At 41.5% G+C, this 21,760-nt stretch overlaps 1 protein-coding gene across 8 annotated transcripts in view; it reads right to left on the bottom strand.

Annotated features, from left to right (window-relative positions):
- The window catches only part of MOCOS (molybdenum cofactor sulfurase), a 484,231-nt gene that overhangs the window by 436,693 nt on the left and 25,778 nt on the right, over window positions 1–21,760 (bottom strand). The gene's annotated exons all lie outside the window — the stretch shown is intronic.

The raw sequence follows: 21,760 nt of genomic DNA, 5'->3' as shown, positions 1-21,760 counted from the left end.
TTCAATCAAACTCTTTGGGGGCAGGGATTATTTTTTTGTTTTGTGTTTATATGGCGCACACACACACTAATGTTGCCCCAAGTCTTACTGACTAATCAGTCTCAAGAATTAGTAAGGCCTGAGCAGTGTGCATGGGAAAGTTTGAAGCTTCCTTAACCTCAAATACAAGAACTTAAGTTTCAACGTATTTAAATATTTCCTCCCATTTTGTTGCACTTAAGTCAGTTCATTTTTAAATTTTTGAAAGAAAAGCTTATTCTAATGAAAAAGAAAATCTAACTGGACACTAAGGTCTTTTCTTGTTTAGCCATTTCTGCTTTCTTAATCTTTGGCAATTATTCTCCCATTTCTTTAGAGTGTCTCAGGTCCATTGCTAGTCTTTCATTTCACATCATGTAAATATTTCAACCTATTTCAAGTTTTAATAATGGTGAATATGATTAAGATTAGCATTTAATAAGTATTTTAAAAGCTCTTTCCTTTCCACAAGGATTTAAGGCTCAGTTAAGCTCTTATCTAGAATCCTTGACACTTGAAAAAAATATATATTACTATGGTGCTAAAACAGTAACTTGGTAGGTGAGGATGTGAGATACTTTCAATTATAAAACTAATCTGGACACCCTTTATCCCTCTAACTTTCTGCTTCAAATTTCTCATGCTTAATCCCTAGCCAAAATGGTTTTTTTTAATTTGAATTTAATCAGGAAAAGTGGTTTGAAGAGCTCCAGAAAAAAAAAAAAAAAAAAAAAAACCACACACACACACACCCCCTTCTTGTTTGTTTACTTCTGAAAAGCCTTCTAGCTTCCCGCCTCCCTTCTTTGCCCCCAAAAAGCATCTCAGTTATTTTCTGGACTAAAATCAAAAGATAGTTACTAACTGACAGATATAGAAAAAGTGGCATATGAATTTGGAAGCCAGGATATTTTAATACCTCATCTTTTGATGAGGTTTCTACTTTTCCTCCAAGATGATGTATAAAAATATCCATTCTTTCTACCTAAAAATCACTTAAAACAGGAAAGATGTTCATCACTTCCAAGCCTGTTGCAATAGTATACAATAGATTTTAGGATGTCAAATGGCTGCTGTCCCAGGCGCTTTTTCCTTTTTCCCCGGGGGGCTCAAACTGTGCTTGACCCTAAGGCCCTGCCCACACTCCACCCCCTCCCCGAAGGCCCCACTCTAGCTCCACCTCTTCCTGCGCCCACTCCACCCCTCCCTGAGGCTCCTGTCCACCCTCCCCTCAGCTCCTTTCTGAGCCACTGAACAGCTGTTTGGCAGTGGCACCACTTCTCATCAGCTGTCAGGTGAGAACAGCAGTGCTCCCACATCAGCTGATGAGTGGGGGTGGGGGGAACTGCTGTGGCTGGTGGGCACCCACTATTTTTTCCCCATTGGATGTTCCAGCCCCAGAAAAACCCAAGGTGTTGGGGCCTATGGCTGCTGTTTTGTCCCAAAATATGGCTGTATTTCAGTGGCAGATAGAATGAAAGATAATACATGAAGTCAAGGTCTGCCCCTAGATACCTACACCCAACCCTTGGGTTATCTTGATGTTAACTGGAATAGGATATACACATTTGTTAGGAAAAATGACCCACAGTTTGCAAAACACTGAGAATGCTCACATTGACAGGAGTATTTATGAATATACAAATATTACCATAACTATATATTATGCAGAGAACAACAAGAGGCCTATTGAAATCAGCCTCTTAGGACACTAGTAAACAAGGGATGCTGCTGACAAGAGGAAGAACCTACCCTGTGCAGAACAGAAATAACACTCAAAATTACATTACAAGAGGTTCCTTGGATAGAGTATTTAAGCTTGTTTCATTCTGTGTCTAAATATAGCAGCTGAAATCCTCTCTCCATTAAAATCAATGGCAAAATGCCTTTGACTTCAAAGGAGCCCAGGGTTTCACCCCAGAATGCATTCTGGGAAAAGTTTACAGGAAGTTCACTTGAGATCAACAAATTACTAACTGTTAAACATTCTCCCTTTTTATCTTTAATGTTTGCTGATTAATTGAAGACAGTAAACAGCGTTTAATATTCAATCTTAACCGACTGAAAGGAGGAGTTTATGTAAATTGAGATTGCATTCAACAAGTGAATAGTATCTTTAGAGGAAAATAAAATCGTATCTTTTCATTTCAATAGACTTGTTTATTTCTAAACCGAAACATTAGTCCCACATGCATAAGAGTCATACAAAAGCTAAAGATATTTTATTTGCACTTTTCCCCTTTAACAACATTTTCTATTTTAACTTTATTTAATAAACTCGTTAACCAAACCGATGTGTAAGTACAAACTGGATAATTTAGATCCCTTTAATTCTCTGTGGTACACAGCATACCATCTGTCAACAGTGTAGATTTGTATTATTTATTAAAAGCATCAGTTGAAAGAAAATTAATGTATGTATTGAGGCCCTCTGTTTTACCTGGGTGGATGGGAATTTAATACCATATTGAATATAACTGACATGGAAACTACCGTCTCTTGAAGGTGAGTGAGGTAATTTTTTATTGGACCAACATTTGTTCATGAGGGAGACAAGCTTTTGAGCTTATGCAGAGTTCTTCAGGTCTGAGAAAACACTGCATATTTTAAAGTGTAATTTATGTCTGTTTCAGAAATGATTTGATCTTTTGATGAAATCTACATCCCAGATCAGTGGTTCTCAAAGCTGGTCTGCTGCTTACTCAGGGAAAGCCCCAGCAGGCCGGATGGGTTTTTTTACCTGCCATGTCCGCAGGTTCGGCTGATTGTGGCTCCCGCTGGCCGCAGTTTGATGCTCCAGACCAATGGAGGCTGCAAGAAGGGCGGCCAGCATGTCCCTTTGCCTGCGCTGCTTCCCGCAGCCCCCATTGGCCTGGAGCAGTGAACTGCAGCCAGTGGGAGCCACGATCAGCTGAACCTGCTGACGCGGCAGTAAACAAACTAGTCTGGCCTGCCAGGGGCTTTCCCTGAACAAGCGGCGGACTGGCTTTGAGAACCACTGTCCTAGGTGTCTGTCCAAAAGGATTAATTTTTAGCTACCAGTTCTGGGAAGGTGGTTAAGAAATGTTTATTTAGATAGTAAAATGCCTACATTTAAATATACCTGCAAAATAATTCTGTATATGGAGTTCTTTGAAACAGTTTCTATTGCTTATCTATTCTCCATGTAGTGGAGTTAATCTCTCTCAATAAAGCATGGGTTATTTTCCTGTTGTCCCTCCCAACCACCACACACAGCGCCTTCATCGGGGTCAGCTCCAGCCTCTTCGGGGGGGGGGGGGGGGGGAGAGTTGGGCTAGACAGAAAATTAGGGGGCTGTGCTATACATCTTGTGGGCACACATACTTATTGTTAAAAAATATACACACACCCTTAAACACTGGTTTTATCTATATTAACCTCAAATGGAGAATAAAAATTATATACAGACAGATCAGTTTTAAACTTTATCTATGACAGCTCAGTGCTGCAACATTTATTTACATAAAATCAACAGGGAAAAAGGCCAATAACTAATTAACAAATGCAAGCTACTGGGGAAAAAATGGGTTAAATAGCTAATTACTTTAAATTGGATAATATATTGTATTATATTTTAAAATTAACCATTTGCACATGGCAGAGATAGATATTTGGAAGATTTGGCGACTCAGCCATAATATAACAACTCACACTGTGGTCAATATGGAGCAAGGGCCCAGTGCTAGACAGGATTAACTGATCCCAGGTGCAGTTGGAGGTGTTACAGTGCTCTGTCCTTCATCCTTAGGAGCAGCTGGAGGAGGCAGGGGGGGAGGGAAGGGGGGGATGGATGCTAGGTCTTTGCAGCTCCTGAGCCCCAGCCAGTTTGCTAATCTAAGCGTCCTCAGCCTGGGCTGGAGCATGTGCAGCTGCAGTATGCCTGTGGCAGGGAGCCGCATGCTGGGGATGTGAACCAGGTGGGGAGGAAGCAGAGGTGTCATTTCAGATTCTGTTGGGATGAAGAACTTTAACTGATTTAGGCACCTGAAAACTAGATTTGTTTTGGCAGATAACTTAGAAGTTAGCTGACAGGAGCACCATATCTAATTCCTATATAAAGGACAAAATTATATAAAAACACCAATTAAAGCCATATTTTAAGTTTATATACAAGTTTAGAACAATCAGGAGACAATACAGCAAGATATGACCAATCCCAAGCCATGAGGTATCAGTTCTGGAGCCTTAATACAGACATCAGAAACAAAATTTGATTTGTGCTTGAAAAAGCAGGACTTCAAATCAAGCCAGGATGCCTTTCAGGAAGACATTACCTGAAGAATTATCTCTGGTGAGAACATTTTAGAATGACAGTCTGCAGGTACTCTTGCTTTACAAAGCTTTTGTTCTTGCTGTTTATTAAGATTAACATATGATTACTTAGTTAATAGTGCACACCTAATTATTGCTGCTTTGGTAATATCAAGCCTTTTTCCACTCATCCCTGCCCTTTTCCTTGGCAACCATAAATTCCTGGCCTGTGACTACTGCTTTCAGAAATCCTCCTCTATTTGTCCACTAAACATGGCTGCCCCAAGTTCTACCCATTATAATAGCCAAAGTGGATTTCCATAAAGTCTGCATGGTTATTACCATAGAACTGTCCAGCCATTATGCAAATTCTTGCAGTCCAATTGTTGAATCATTGTCTGCCAATTAGATTGGAAAATGTGCAATGGAGAAAGAGCATAGTTATAGGCAGTACCAGCATCCTGAATTTTGATTGGCTGATACAATTTTTACTCATTACACACATGCACACACACCCTGGATCACAGAGTATTTAAAAGACAGAAACATTAACCAAAAACAGCATGAAGCAGACCATATAAAAATACTAAACTGAATGTAAAACAAAGCAGCATCAATAGAAACAGGTAGGTAGGGGAAGGACTCTTCTACAGGGACTGAAAATTAAAAGAGGAAACAGTGACACAGAAGCATATTTAATATATTAAAGTGGGGAAGGAGGGCTGAGGCAGATTTCACTCTATGTGGCTAGGCAGGCTGGACATAAGGTACCAGCAGAGCAGCAGGGAACAGCAGGAGTTTGCCTGGGATTGGTGAGTATCCGAGTGTGTGTGTGTGTGTTTGCTGGGAGGGCAGTTTGAAAGCCTGAGCGAGTGCCTGATTGGGTGGTAGCCTGCAGGGGGCATCTGTTTCAAGGAAGCCTGGCTGTTTAAAAATAGCCAGAGCTCCGCGGACCAGCAGAGCAGCGGGGGACCAGCAGGAGTTTGCCTGGGGTGAGCCCAGTGAGGCTTACATCTTGCCAGCTTCTCTGAGGAAGCTCATATTAGGAAGGTGATATGGAGGGGGAGGGGGGTGGTTCAGCTATTGTGACCTGCACTGGATGTGCCATGTTTGTCTTTCTTCCACTGTACAGACAAAGTCACTTCTGTACTAAGTGCAAGCTAGTATCCATACTGGAAGGAAGACTGAAGGTCTGAAGCAACAGATATCAACCCTGTGTTGCATATGAGAATCTGAGGATTTCCTGGACAAAAGTCAGGATATGCTTTTACGGGCACAAAGCTCTAAAGATTTAGAGCAGGTTGCACAGTGGATCCAAGAGGCCAGTGAAGAAGCTTGGCAACATGTGACCTCCAGAAGAAGGGGGACTGTCTGGGTACCAGCAACACAGACACAGGTAAGTAACCGTTTTCATGTTCTCTCCACAGGTACCACTGCGGAGTGTGGACCAGATGATACATCTGGGGGGAGAAAGCAGAAGGAGACTCCGCTGTTTGGAAGGCATGAGATGCGCTGTCCTAAAGTTGGGGGTTCCATGACCACCACTCCCAAGAGAAGGAGGCGGGTGGTGGTGGTCGGGGACTCTCTCCTCAGGGGCACTGAGTCATCTACCAACCACCCTGACCGGGAAAACAGAGAAGTTTGCTGCTTTCCAGGGGCTAAGATTCGCGATGTGATGGAGAGACTGCCGAGACTCATCAAGACCTCGGATCGCTACCCCTTCCTGCTTCTCCACGTGGGCACCAATGATACTGCCAAGAATGACCTTGAGCAGATCACTGCGGACTACGTGGCTCTGAGAAGGATAAAAGGAGTTTGAGGCGCAAGTGGTGTTCTCGTCCATCCTCCCCGGAGAAGGAAAAGGCCGGGGTAGGGACTGTCGAATCGTGGAAGTCAACGAATGGCTATGCAGGTGGTGTCAGAGAGAAGGCTTTGGATTCTTTGACCATGGGATGGTGTTTCATGAAGGAGGAGTGCTGGGCAGAGACGGGCTCCACCTAACGAAGAGAGGGAAGAGCATCTTTGCGAGCAGGCTGGCTAACCTAGTGAGGAGGGCTTTAAACTAGGTTCACCGGGGGAAGGAGGAGACCAAAGCCCTGAGGTAAGTGGGCAAGCAGGATACTGGGAGGAAGCACAGGCAGGAATGTCTGTGGGGGGAGGGCTCCGCCCCTCATTCTCAGTATGATGTAGATCAGCAGGTTCTCTCAAGTGCCTATATACAAATGCACAAAACCTTGGAAACAAGCAGGGAGAACTGGAGGTCCTGGTGAAGGCAAGGAATTATGACGTGATTGGAATAACAGAGACTTGGTGGGATAACTCACATGACTGGAGTACTGTCATGGATGGATATAAGCTGTTCAGGAAAGAGGCAGGGCAGAAAAGGTGGGGGAGTAGCACTCTATGTAAGGGAGCAGTATGACTGCTCAGAGCTCCAGTATGAAACTGCAGAAAAACCTGAGTGTCTCTGGATTAAGTTTAGAAGTGTGAGCAACAAGAGTGATGTAGTGGTGGGAGTCTGCTATAGACCACTGGACCAGGGGGATGAGACTTTCTTCTGGCAACTCGCAGAAGCTACTAGATTGCACACCGTGGTTCTCATGGGTGACTTTAATTTTCCTGATATCTGCTGGGAGATCACTACAGCGGTGCACAGACAATCCAGGAAGTTTTTGGAAAATGTAGGGGACAATTTCCTGGTGCAAGTGCTGGAGGAGCCAACTGGGGGAGAGCTTTTCTTGACCTGCTGCTCACAAACCAGGAACAATTAGTAGGGGAAGCAAAAGTGGATGGGAATCTAGGAGGCAGTGACCATGAGTTGGTAGAGTTCAGGATCCTGACACAGGGAAGAAAGGTAAGCAGCAGGATACGGACCCTGGACTTCAGGAAAGCAGACTTCAACTCCCTCAGGGAACTGATTGGTAGGATCTCCTGGGGGAATAACATAAGAGAGAAAGGAGTCCAGGAGAGCTGGCTGTATTTCAAAAAATCCCTATTGAGGTTACAGGGACAAACAATCCCAATGTGTCGAAAGAATAGTAAATACTGCAGGCGACCAGCTTGGCTTAACAATTAAATCCTTGCAGATCTTAAACATAAAAAAGAAGCTTGCAAGATGTAGAAGATTGGACATATGACCAGGGAAGAGCATAAAAATATTGCTCGGGCATGTAGGAATGAAATCAGGAGGGCCAAATTGCACCTGGAACTGCAGCTAGCAAGAGATGTCAAGAGTAACAAGAAGGGTTTCTTCAGGTATGTTGGCAACAAGAAGAAAGTCAAAGGAAGTGTGGGCCCCTTACTGAATGAGGGAGGCAACCTAGTGACAGCGGATGTGGAAAAAGCTAATGTACTCAATGCTTTTTTGCCTCTGTCTTCACTAACAAGGTCAGCCCCCAGACTGCTGTGCTGGGCAACAGAGCATGGGGAGTAGGTGGCCAGCCCTCTGTGGAGAAAGAAGTGGTTAGGGACTATTTAGAAAAGCTGGACATGCACAAGTCCATGGGGCCGGATGCGTTGCATCCGAGAGTGCTAAAGGAGTTGGCGGATGTGATTGCAGAGCCATTGGCCATTATCTTTGAAAACTTGTGGCGAACGGGGGAAGTCCCGGATGACTGGAAAAAGGCTAATGTAGTGCCCATTTTTAAAAAAGGGAAGGAGGAGAATCCGGGAAACTACAGGCCAGTCAGCCTCACCTCAGTCCCTGGAAAAATCATGGAGCAGGTCCTCAAGGAATCAATCCTGAAGCACTTGCATGAGAGGAAAGTGATCAGGAACAGTCAGCATGGATTCACCAAGGGAAGGTCATGCCTGACTAATCTAATCGCCTTTTATGATGAGATTACTGGTTCTGTGGATGAAGGGAAAGCAGTGGATGTATTGTTTCTTGACTTCAGCAAAGCTTTTGACACGGTCTCCCACAATATTCTTGTCAGCAAGTTAAAGAAATATGGGCTGGATGAATGCACTATAAGGTGGGTAGAAAGTTGGCTAGATTGTGGGGCTCAATGGGTAGTGATCAATGGCTCCATGTCTGGATGGCAGCTGGTATCAAGTGGAGTGCCCCAAGGGTCGGTCCTGGGGCCAGTTTTGTTCAATATCTTCATAAATGATCTGGAGGATGGTGTGGATTGCACTCTCCAAATTTGCTGATGATACTAAACTAGGAGGAGTGGTAGATACGGTGGCAGGTAGGGATAGGATACAGAGGGACCTAGACAAATTGGAGGATTGGGCCAAAAGAAATCTGATGAGGTTCAACAAGGGTAAGTGCAGGGTCCTGCATTTAGGACGGAAGAATCCAATGCACCGCTACAGACTAGGGACCAAATGGCTAGGCAGCAGTTCTGTGGAAAAAGGACCTAGGGGTGACAGTGGACGAGAAGCTGGATATGAGTCAACAGTGTGCCCTCGTTGCCAAGAAGGCCAATGGCATTTTGGGATGTATAAGTAGGGGAATAGCCAGCAGATCAAGGGATGTGATCGTTCCCCTCTATTTGACATTGGTGAGGCCTCATCTGGAGTACTGTTTCCAGTTTTGAGCCCCACACTACAAGAAGGATGTGGATAAATTGGAGAGAGTCCAGCGAAGGGCAACAAAAATGATTAGGGGTCTGGAACACATGACTTATGAGGAGAGGCTGAGGGAACTGGGATTGTTTAGTCTGCAGAAGAGAAGAATGAGGGGGGATCTGATAGCTGCTTTCAACTACCTGAGAGGTGGTTCCAGAGCGGATGGTTCTAGACTATTCTCAGTGGTAGAAGATGACAGGACAAGGAGTAATGGTCTCAAGTTGCAGTGGGGGAGGTTTAGGTTGGATATTAGGAAAAACTTTTTCACTAGGAGGGTGGTGAAACACTGGAATGTGTTACCTAGGGAGGTGGTAGAATCTCCTTCCTTGGAAGTTTTTAAGGTCAGGCTTGACAAAGCCCTGGCTGGGATGATTTAATTGGGGATTGGTCCTGCTTTGAGCAGGGGGTTGGACTAGATGACCTCCTGAGGTCCCTTCCAACTCTGAAGTTCTATGATTCTACTCTTAGCACGGGCAGCAGTGGATAAGCTAGTAGACTGGGGCTCCTAGATAGCTAGGAAGGGGGAGGAGAGGAGGGAGAGTGGTAAGCATGACAGCCTTTGCGTGCAACCCGTGAAAGGACTTAGGCATTGAAATTCTGAGCATCATGGCCCCTAGCAAAACACAGGATCCACAAAGCTGAGGTAGGTGCCTGAACTCCCTATACAATGCATGAGGAGAGAGATGCACCTTAGAGCGTGTGACCCAACATGCTAGGCAGCTTTCCACCTCGGCAAGTCAACAGGAAATAGTGATGTGGTAAAGCCCTGCCCTTTTCTCAAAAATAGGCAACTAAGGCCAGGCTGCAAGGAGGTGTTTAGCTCTGCTAGCGCTACATGAACAGGAACCCTGCTCCTGGCTTTGGTGGTTCTGTAGTTCCTTCTCACAGCGAATTAGGTGTTTGCCTTTCTCCACACAAAATGGCAGGAGAAAGAGGTAGGGGTGCTTACCTGATAGCATCTATCCTAATGGTGAGAGCACTTGCCTATGGTCTGAGAGATGTTTGATTCCCCCCCCCCCACCCTTTCTTTAAAAAGGAAGGGCCAAGGAGAAGGAATGACTCTGTAGTCCTGTGGGTCGGGCACCCATCTGAGGTGAGGAAGACCCTGGGCCAAGTCCCCCTGCTCCAATCACTCTTTCATTTGTCCACAGTAGCACAGCTTCAACAGGAGGGATTGGGGGAGCCCCAAATTAGAATATCCCTAGATAGTTAGAGCACTCTGATAGGTGGGAGACCTCTTCCAATCCTCCCCCACTAGGAGGGAGAGTGAATCGAAGCTGTCTCTCACATCCCAAGTGAGTGGTCTAACCACTAGGCTAAAAGTTATAGGGTGGGCAGCACCATCCCCACTGCCTCCTCCTGACAGCTTTTCAATGGAGCCTGATTCGGAAGCCATGCTCTGGATCAGGTGTCTCCCATGACTTAGGTGGCCTAACATCTATCTTCCCTGCTTCATGAATCACTTGCACTTAGGTGAGTAATAGACGCCTGGATGTCTAGAGCAGGGGTGGGCAAACTTTTTGGCCCAAGGGTCACATCGGGGTGTGAAATTGTATGTAGGGAAGTCTGTGCCTCCCCAAGCAGCCTGGGCCCTGCCCCCTGACTGCCCCCCTCAGAACCTCCCCACCCATCCAACCCACCCTGCTCTTTGTCCCCTGACTGCACCATCCTGGGACCTCACCCCCTACCCCTAACTGCTCCCTGGGACCCCACCCTGTTTACTCCCCCACCCCCAAGCCCCTGACTGCCTCCCCCAAACCTCTGCCTCATCCAACTGCCCCCAGGGACCTCCTACCCCTTTTCAACCTCCCAGCCACCTTACCATGCTGCTCTGAGCAGCATATCTGGCTGCTGCACTGCCCAGCCGGAGCCAGACATGCTGCTGTGCTGCCCTGCATGAGTGGGCAGCCCTGCCGCCCAGAGCACTAGCTACGCAGGATGGGGGTGGACAGTGGGGGGGGGGGGGGAAAGGGCTGGGGGTTAGTCTCCCCAGCCAGCAACTTAAGGGCCGGGCAGGACAGTCCCACAGGCCGCATGTGGCCTGCTGGCTGTAGTTTGCCCACCTCTGATTTAGAGTGAGGCAGCAGTGCATATGCCCGGGGCAAAAACATAAGAGCCAAGGGACTTTTCACTTTGAAAGCGAGTTATGTGGTCTGCAGGGTTTGTCTGGAGTTTTGTGGATTGCAGTGGGGGATTTTGGTGCCTAAAGCTGGGTTTAGATGCCTAAGTAGCTTCATGAATTCCACCTCTAATAAGTGCATCTGCACACATGATGCAGTGCATATTACACACAATGGGAGTGCATATACCCAGATAGCTAAAGATTAGGTGTGATAAGCCATTCATGAAATTGTTTTAATGAGAGGAAAAAAACCACACACTACAGCATAAGGCTTGGGATTCACTTTATCTAGATATACTCTGGGCAAAAGATTTAGCACATACTGTAAACCAATCCTTATCTGTACCTTCAGTTCCTTTTAGGCATTGATTTGAACAAAAATATCAAAACCAGAATCTGTTCTCTCAATGTCAACGTGTCTTTTACCTAAAGTCCCACTTGCCCTGCTAGGCAAGGTGCTCCCTCCCCGCCCCGCATTGCCTATGGCAGGGAACTTTTGAAAAGACCACAAAAAACAAGATATTACCTCACCCACCTTGTCTCAAAAAGAGAGAGATTGACAAGCCATAGATTCTGAAAGCTTGAACAGTTTTTAGGCAGATAAAGGAGACTGTTCCTCAGCATGAGCTTTAATTGCTACAGGCTCTGTTAAGTAACTGAGTAGTCCATCTGCTGCCATGGGGCAATTTCTAGGTTCCATTATAAGTGAATCTACAGAGTTTGTCAATTTTACTGATCAAAACTCTACTTGATTGCCAAATGCTAATCTGGGTTGCCCGCATATAACCCTGGTATCAATATTTAAAAGACTGTTTCAAGTTACTAGACATGATGGAAAAGCAGTATTTAATTAATGCATTTGGGGTTCAATTTTTCAGATTTGTTATAAAAGGCCCAACAACTAAATGCATAATTACATTTAGGTATGCCAACTTCAATTTTGTTTTCTCCGTTTCCTGTTGGGTTATTTTATTTCCTCTCATGGTGGTGTTGTCAGTAGTGAAGACTACAGATTAAAATCGGTTTAACAGTAAACATTATATACTCGTGCAAACTCTTCTACTATATGTTACTTCTCTGTAGAAATCAGACAGATTCCATGAAAGTTCTTTATATATCTGGATCCTACTCCAAAGTACTCAAGCACATGCTTTACTTTAAGGACATGAGTAGTCATGAGAATTCAACTGCTTAAAATTAAGCATGTGTTTATGTACTTTGCTGGACTGGGCTCCAGATGAGCAGCGAAAGAGTCAATGACTTCACCTTCCGAGCCTTTGCCTCATTCACTTCCCCATCATACAAGAAACATCTTAAATAGTTATTATAAAAGTATTGTAAGATATCATTGAATTATTTGTTAGCTCCTGCACAAGGTGTACGCTGAATGGGGCACGGGCAGATGACTCATTCAATGACCACCTTACCAGGTCTCTCTTCATCATCTAGGATTTTGCTTTATTCAAAATGTACTTCACTGCTCATGGAATGATGCCTTTGTCAAATTCAACATGACCTTTTCTTCACAGTTGGCCCCTAATTCAATGCCAGTTGAAGTCAATGAGATTATTCCCATAAACTTCAATGCCTTCTTGTTGAGGCACTTACGTTTTGTACATGACACAGGTAAGCTAGCCATACAAGGAATGCACATGCGGTGCAGCTTCATAATGTTGGTTTGAAATAAATATATAAAAAGCTAAAATACTAACCTCAAACACTGCAAATTTGCCAAGATCTTCAAACCCCCATAGCTCAGCCATATCAAATCCAATTTGCAGGGGAAAACTTAAAGACACTACTCCCTTCACAATGAGGACTATTACCCTGGCAAATTTCCATTTTCTAGCCCCAGTCCCTTTGTCACTAGAGCAATTGTTCAAATGAAAGAATTCTCTTTTTAAATAACAGAAAAGTGTTATGGTCTCCTCATTGAAAAATGCCTGAATTGTTTTTGTGCAAACTTTCATAAAATAGTCACCTTCGGGTAGACTTCAATTTTGTAAAATTATCAGTAACTGACAGCGTAATTGTGAAGGCAGGGCTTAGGGAATCTTAGTTATACTTGTTTACAATAAGGATCATTAGTTAAAACTATTCCATTATTTTCTCCGACTTTTGAGTTTCTTTGTTAGTCACATAAAGAATCCAAAGGCTCACTGTAATATGTCAAGATAATACCTGATATTGACCAGAAATGTGCTATGACCTGGATTAATCAGATTCATATGAAACCTTGGTACAAACTAACTACTCCAAGCTTTCACTAGCAAAATACATCAAATTAAATGTGCACTGACATATGGAAGCCCTTTTAAAAATTTTATTGGTCTCCAGAACATTCAGAAAAAACAAGTTCAAGATAAAAGGGAAATGCTTCCTTACATACAAATATCAAAACAAACATTGTAGGTTTTGCAGATGACAGCATCAACCGATTCAACAAATAACCTTGGTACAGAACAAAAACTCTTGCATAACAATTAGTGAGGGCAAGAAACTAAGTGACATGCAGATGAAATCAGTATAATAGATCTAGCTCTTTTACAGAACTTTTTATTAGTGATCTCAAAGCACTTCACTGTCTAATGTATTTATCCTCAGCCATATTGATAAAATAATTTCTAAAACTATTTCTTGTTAGTGATGAGATGCTTGTCATACACTGGTTTAGAGTGCATGACAATATCTCACTCCAGTGAGAAGCTCCAGCAAAGGTAAGTGCCTGCTACTTATGAGAGAACGAAGTTATTCTTTAACTGAATTAGTAGCGTCTCTTATTTTGTTGGTGGAGTTACTGAGTTCAGTCCATTCTCACAACCATATCATCTGTATATAGGGAAATCATTTGCTTATACTGATTAATGACATTCTTGTGTTAGGATCAGATTGTAATTGATTTATTGTCTAGTATGTGACTATCAAGAAAAGAAATAGTAAGTAGTAGTCTAAGAAGGCATAAACTAAGAACAAAGAAACTGAGTAATGAGTGATCTGTTGGAGTGGAGTAGCTTCCACTGAGAAATGGTGGAAGCCCTATCACTAGAGATTTAAACTCAGCTGAATATTGGAGAATATATTGTAGGGAACACTTGTCAGACACCATGTGATCAATTAGTTGAACTAACTGGTTTTGATATATCCCATTTCTATAACTCTTTGAAATTGGGAAGCTGAAAAAAAGTCAGCCAAAGCCCTAAACCCTTTCTTTCTACTCCAGCACAATTCTGAGGGTCAGGGGAAAACTAACTATAGCAGGAACTCGCTGTCCTTGAAAAGGGGGTAATCTGAAACAGCCTATCACATTCTCCCAGGTCAGCTTTTCACCTGAACCTAGTCACCAATTTATACTGGGACCACAAGTAAAACACAGCAGCTGCTTTTGACAGCAGAGTCTTCTACAGTGAGACTCTGGCTGCAAGTTCAAATAAAAAAAAACAATACAACACACCTATATTTACCTTTGATTAGTCATACTGGGAACCTCTTTAAATAAACTACAGAACTACTGATGTAGTGTTTATATCTCTCTATACAGTGAAAGCTCCAATCTTGGATCAGTGGGTCCCACACTTCCTGGCAGACTACATGAGCCTCAGAGGCTCACTGTGACCCTCCACATAGCCCTTCTCTCTCTAGGGAGAAGGGTCACAGCCTAGTGAGCCATTTTCATCATAAGCCAGCAAGGGAGGAGAGGAGAAGTTATCCTCCCTCACACAGTCTCTGTTGTCTCCCAGTCTCAGTGATTAGTCAGGGAGGGGGAGCCCAGGCCCAACCTCTACTCCAGCCCAGGGACCCTGATAGTAGCAGCTTATGGTAGCTGACTTTTTGGAAGCAGGACAAAGTATGATTCCCTGGGCCACTTCCCCACAGCAGCCCCCCTCTTCCTCAATATCTACATCACCCTTACCTCAGGGCCAGCCTCCTTCCTTGTACTGGATAAGGTTTCTACTGCTGTATTTCTCTAGCAGCATGGCTCCTTTCTACAGCTCCACACACACACACCTGCCCTACTAAGTGGGAGGCTTTTAACTAGTTTCAGTCAGCCCCTGATTGGCTTCAGGTGTCCCAATCAACCGAGCTGTCTCCACCCCTTTCTGGAAGGATTTTAATTGGCCCCAGGTGTCTTGATTAACCTGGAGCAACTGCGGTTTGGTTACCATGGTAACAGGGATTTGTTTAGGCTGGGGCTAACATACCTGTTTCTCACTACTTTCCTATAGCCATCTGGCCTTGCCCCATCACTATATATATATAGTTACATGGTTACACATTGCAGAGATCAGGGAAGCTATATTAAAAATATGTCTCCCAAGTGTAGGTGTATATGGTGAGCAGCTATTTCCCCAGATAGTGAGCCCGTTTAATGTTTATTCTTCATTAGTTTGATCTTAGCTGCTGCTTGAATGGAGACTTCTTTACTTATGTGACTGTTGAACGCACTGATCTAATCAAAAGACTAAACTAAATTAATTACTTCTACTTCACTCAAGTTCACAGACTATATATTATATATGTATATGCTTCAATAATACTAACTTGTTATTCTTTGAATCTACTTTACTGGGAGGGGAGCTGTTTTTTAAAATATTAATGCAGAACCATGTGTGACTGGACCTAATATTCTAAGATCTCCATATATAGCGTAGTATTTTGGTAAGGAAAATGTCTTCAGACTTTAAAACTACATTTTCCCACTCACAAAAAAAGTCTGACAGTAGCAAATTCTGTGCTTATTGTCAATAATTTAATAGGAATGCAATTATAAATCTGTGTCACTATTTCATTAATACTTTATTATATCTGGCCTAAATTAATTACTACAGCTTGTTTTCCACTAATTAGGTACCTTTCTCAGCACAGATTCAAACAGTCTCCAATGACCATTTCCAGGGGTGTGTTAGGAACGAGAAAAGTAAGTTTACCGGAAAAATTATATGCTGCCGTAAACCACATTTCCTTAGAGTGAAATAACATGACAGCTGTAGAGATTCACTAATTATTCATGACAAGTGTGTGTGTGTGTGTGTGTGTGGTGGCCGGGGGGAGGGAGAGAAATCAACTTGCTAATGAACTTGGCTGAACAGCATTATATATTGAAAATCCAACCTACCAAGGGCCTTTTTTGAATAAAAATAGCAGTGTATGGCTCTTACACATTTTGGAAGTTAAATGCAGTACAATATATTTTAGTAAGTGTTGAATAAAATGATTTAATTAAAGGGACACTGTCAAATACTTAAGGACCCAAGTTAAAATTACTATCACCTGGAGCACAGGATACACCACATATAATTTTTTTGGAAAGACCACAAGTCATTACCATAGTATAGCGGTTTGGTGGACTGAACCTGTGGCTCTCTCAGATCTGGTTCTCCATTTCCCCCAAACGCAGACACTATGGACTCCTTCCTCCTCCAGTGGCTAAAAGAGGCAGGGCTTTGAGTGGAAGTCAGATGATTTAGACTCAATACTGAGGTGATGCTGACCGTCAGGACGAGTGGGCTGTATGCATGAGGGTGCTTTTTGTTGGGGTTATTTACCAGACTATTGCCAGTGCAGTTTGTAGTGATATTATCAGATCCATTGTTGCTCCTGGATCCCCAACTGACAGCAATGGCACATAGGGTCTGATCTAAGGTCCATGAGTAAAGAGGATCCAAGGTCCATTCTACTGAAGCTTTCAGTTTCTTTTATGATAGCCCAAAGTAAAGGGTGTTGCATTCAGCTAGCTTTGCAGTCACAGAGGTGAGGATTAGTCAGAGTCCCTATCTCTGACGAATAGTCACAGACTCCAAGCAAACTGCCCAAGAAAACATACTTCAAAGAACTTTGGATCAGACCCATAATGTAATGGGAATCATTCTGTTGGAGCTAGTGCAGAATGCAGCAGTTTGCCTTTGTCTGTGACATAAGCCATTAATGGGCATAAAAAAAAAAATCATTGCCACTCTCAACACTCTTTTTGGTTCCTGTGGGTTCTGATCTACCAAAGATCCTAAATGATCTTGGACCCTGAGAGATAACCTCGCTTCTTATAGAAAACTTGCTGTGTTGCTTCTGCTAGTCATTCTTGGGGTAAACTCCACTGGACATTCTCAGTCTCTGGAACCTTTGCCCTCTGGAAGCCCAGAGCCCAAGTCTGGGCAACTTCAAGGCTTAGTGCAAGGTGTACCTATTTGGTCATGGTTTTCACTAACCCACCTATACTTTTAGGTGCAACACTCGCAGATAACATACAGAGGGCCAGATCCTCAGATGGCCTAAATCAGCATAGCTCCATTGACAATGAAGCGCTATGATTTATACTAAATAAGGATCTGGCCCAGCATCTTTTTTTGTTACTTTTGTATTTAATTTTAATTAGATAAGACATCCAGAAGATGAGTGGTGGTCTCCATAGATATTAATATACATGCATAGATAAAGATATATAAAAATCAAAAAATAAAATCCTTAAGATCCTAACTATGTTTATTCAGTTGCTTCACTTAGGAAAATTTAGGGAAACAACATGTAAGAGGATGGGGATCGTATACATACACAACCCTCTCTCCTTGCCTGAGTTGTCTCGCTCCCCTTTTTTCATCCATTATAGGTGCCTATCAGGGGATTTTCTGAGTAGGTAACAATCATGCAGTTGTCCTACTTTCCTATGAAGAAGCTTCAAATATAAGGTCTGATTCCCATCTCACTTACACTGGTGTAAATTAAGAGTAGCTCCATTGAAGTCAGTGGAGTTACAATAGTGTATAACTGGTGTGAGATTCAAATCGATCCCACGACGGTTGCTTACATCATAGTCTGCTCAGGGACATGGGGACTCTTGTTAAAACTAACACTAAGTGCTTGTTAATTCTAATGCACCATTAAACTTTGAAGAACTTATCAGACTAGAAAAGCCTGAAATACTATTCAACATTACAGTGCAGTACACAATGGTTGTGGTGTTTTTATACCCCATTATACTTTACCCTTAAGAATGTCTTGTCCTAGTGTGAGAGAGAGAGAGAGCGCTCTCCTTTGTCAATTTATCATGTTTATATCAGTGGGAAACAGACAGGGGGCCTGACAAAAAGCTAACTGAAATCAATGAGATTCTTTCAAATCAATTCAATGAGCAACGAAAAAGAACTAAAATCATTTACTAGCTAATAGTTATAAGGTTCTACAAGACACTGTCAACAACACTTTCAATAAATTAGTCAAACTGATCCTATCCTGCAAACAATTTCAGTTTTCACAAATCTCCATTTTGCAACAAAAAAAATTCACTGAAAAATTCCCAACCTGCTCTAATGCTTACACAACAAAAGTAGTCTTTTTTTAATGCTGCACAAAAATTAACATTTGCTTTTTAAATTTCTTAAATGAACTAGTGGTGATTTTTTACTTTGTTTTTTGTTTGTTTGTTTTGTTGTTTTGTTTTTAAATAAAGATGCTTAAAAAACACATGGTTATGCCTTATCAGAAGACAACTTTAAAGTCAGTTAAATTATGTGCGTAAACCACTTGATGAAGTTGTTTTGAATAAGGAAACCTATGTATATAATTTAGGTCAAGATTAGTCCATTCAGCCCAGTTCTCATTTCTCCTACATCCAAGCAACCCAATTGAGATTAGTGAAGTCATGTGGGTTTAAATGAAAGCAAAATTTGGAATTCTGTCTTTGGTGGAGTTCATCTTGGTTTATGTTCGTATAATTGAGAAAACATGATATCTTCATGTCATGAGCACAGTGATACAGAGGGACTCACTAATGATACAAACAGAATTTTATTTCTGGAAATGACCTTCTGGATAAGCTCATTCTGCTAACGTGAAGATGCACTGCAGATCCTTTTACTCATTTTTAGGTCTTACATTAAAGCAGCTAAAAAGAAATTGTTGAATGTATAAATGTACATGTACAGAAACAGTGTGCTGCACATGACCAACTCACGCTTCCAGTTTGATTCTTCTCGGTTAAAGAATTCCTTTGAACACTAATGACATTAGAAGTCTGGGAGAATTACTTTCAAAATAAATAGCTTGAGATGAGCAATTATCCTCACTGGAGTACATGAGAAGGGCCTTATTCATGTTATGCTATACTTATTTTTGGAGCAAACAGTCATGCTTGACAAATTCACAAAAACTTCACGATTTCCCTAATCACAAAACTCTCAGCTGAATATCACAATTCACTATCACAAAATCAGCTATTGCATTTTGTTTCTAGGTATGGTGGTAGAAAAAGGTAGGAGTTATGGCTTGATTTTGATCCTCCTAAAGTCAGTAGGAGTTTTGTCATTAACTTCAATGTGACAAGTTCAGACCCTTCATTTGTAATAATTATACCTTATTTTGTTAATGGAGGAGAAATCCTTGAAAAAACAAAGCAGATTGAAACCCAGAAAACATGCCATATATCCTGAACAGATTCAGAGCCTGATCCTGAAGTTAATGGATCAAATTCATACCTGGAGTAAGTGGCAGTTACAACTGAATTTGAGTTGCAGACAATAACACCAGGTCTGATGTTTTGAAGCACACAAACATTTTAATATTATATTTGTGTGTGTGTTTATTTATGCACTTCAGATGACTGACTTTTTCTCCACTGAGTTTCAGACTTCTGTCATCCCAATATAGTTTGAAATTACACAAACACACACACACACACACACCTGCACTGGAAAGCTTAACTATTATAAATAAAGAAACAGCTGGCATATGTGTAGAGAAGAATGTAACCAACCAATGTGATTATTCCTCAACCTACCACACAGGGAGAAGGCAAGGACATCAACCAGAACGTACAAACAGCGAGGGCACGCATGCAATGGCTGAATACTGGAATCAGAAGAGAGTGAATAACAAGCAAATGAAAGTGCATGACATCAGAGAAGCATCAAGGAAAAGGGCATGTATTCTGGATGTAGGACATTCACGGGCATAATAAATATTTGGTATTTGTATAGCATTTTTCATCTGCAAATCACAAACCAATATGAAAGAATAGGAAGGTAACATTTTCCCTGTTAAACAGATGTGGAAACTGCAGCACAAGGAAGTTGTTAACTAGCCCAAAATCCTATAGAAGCCCAGTTGGCAAAAAAAAAATGGAACCCAAGTCTCCTGACTCACAGGCCTGTGCCCTGTTCACTAGAGTATGTTGCCTCCCTGAAAAGATGTCTCTTCTGAAGGTGTAGTACTAGACGAAATAGGTTGATAAGCAAATGGATTCCTTATATGGAGAAGGCACGTTGGCTGGCAAACGAAACACTGGAAGGAGTTTAAAAAAATGCAAGAATTAACTTGGTTACATGAAACAATGATATCAGAATGGAAAGGACTTTCCACTGAGCTGAACATTGTTCACGACAATGAATGTTTAAATTAATAATGAGAAACGTTATCACAAGCAGAAAAGTGGTAGTAATTTCCTAATATTTCGAAGCTAATTTCTATTTGGCTAATTTTTAAATGCATCCTCAAAGTAACTAGCCTAACAGCTATAGCTAAAAGTGATATCATGGAATAATATTTAGGTCTATGTTTTTGAGTAAACCCTAATATTACTGTGCAAATGTGTGAATTTGTTTTTCAGTTCAATAATAATAGTACAAGATCTAAAACATGAGTATATATACTGCTCAAGAGAACATTTTTATGTGTTCAGTTGCTTATCATTTGCCTTTTAAAGCTGCTCATTTGTCATTTAGATTAATATTAATTTGTAATTTCTGCTTATTTTTAGCAATACTTGAAAAATTCTTTACCTAAAGAATCTAAAATCTACCCTAAAAGTTTCTTGTTACATTCAAAGATGCTCTAAAAAAGTAATTTTACAAACTATTGTAAAAAAGGCAGTTGAGGGGCGAAATCAGACTAAGAGTTTTGGAAAATAATAAAGAGCAGATAAGAATTATGAACAGAGGAAGCATAAAATCATTAAATAATTCTAGCCACAATGGATAGATTTTCATATTAAAAATAATAGCTAAAGGCTAAGATTTTGAGAAGTGACTAGTGATTTGGGGTGTCTGATTTTGGGGGACCCAAATGAAGACACCTTAAATGGGACATGATGTTCAGAAAGTGCTGAGCACCAACTCTTTGCAAATCAGGTCCAACTAAGGCATCTCAAATTGCTCCTCTCCTCCTCCAAAAATATTTAAAACTCCAAAAATTAGTAATCATTTAAAAAAATATTTTGGTCTAATGCATATTTTAATAGAGTTCTCATATATAATAAACCTACCAAAGTGATAAACGTGAAGGAGAGTATCTAATGCAATGTGATCAGTTATCCATTGTTCCTTTTCCTTCTTCTAGGTGTACAGTCAAACAACATATGTAGTCATGGAAGATTTAGATTTTTATTGAAAAATGTCAGTAAACATCGATTTCACTGTACCCAAATCAACAAAAAAAAATTCTGTCAATAATCAAATTTACAGATAGGCAAAGTAAGAAAAATGCTGCTTGGCAACTTATTAGAATTTGATTCAAGGATATTTACTTTGTATATTTTGACATGTGATAGTAACAATTTGTGTTTTAATGGTTAATGGTTATAAAGTTTTAACCAGGGCTGTCAATTAATCGCACTTAACTCACGCAATTAGCTCAAAAAAATTAATTGCGATTAAAAAATTAATCACGATTAATCACAGTTGTAATTGCATTGTTAAACAATAGAATACCAATTTAAATTTATTAAATATTTTGCACGTTTTTCTACATTTTCAAATATTTGATTTCAATTTACAACACAGGATACAAAGTGTA

Source organism: Caretta caretta, chromosome 2, assembly GCF_965140235.1.
Source record: "Caretta caretta isolate rCarCar2 chromosome 2, rCarCar1.hap1, whole genome shotgun sequence".
Taxonomy (NCBI): Eukaryota; Metazoa; Chordata; order Testudines; family Cheloniidae; genus Caretta; species Caretta caretta.
This window is presented reverse-complemented; position numbering and strand designations above follow the sequence as displayed.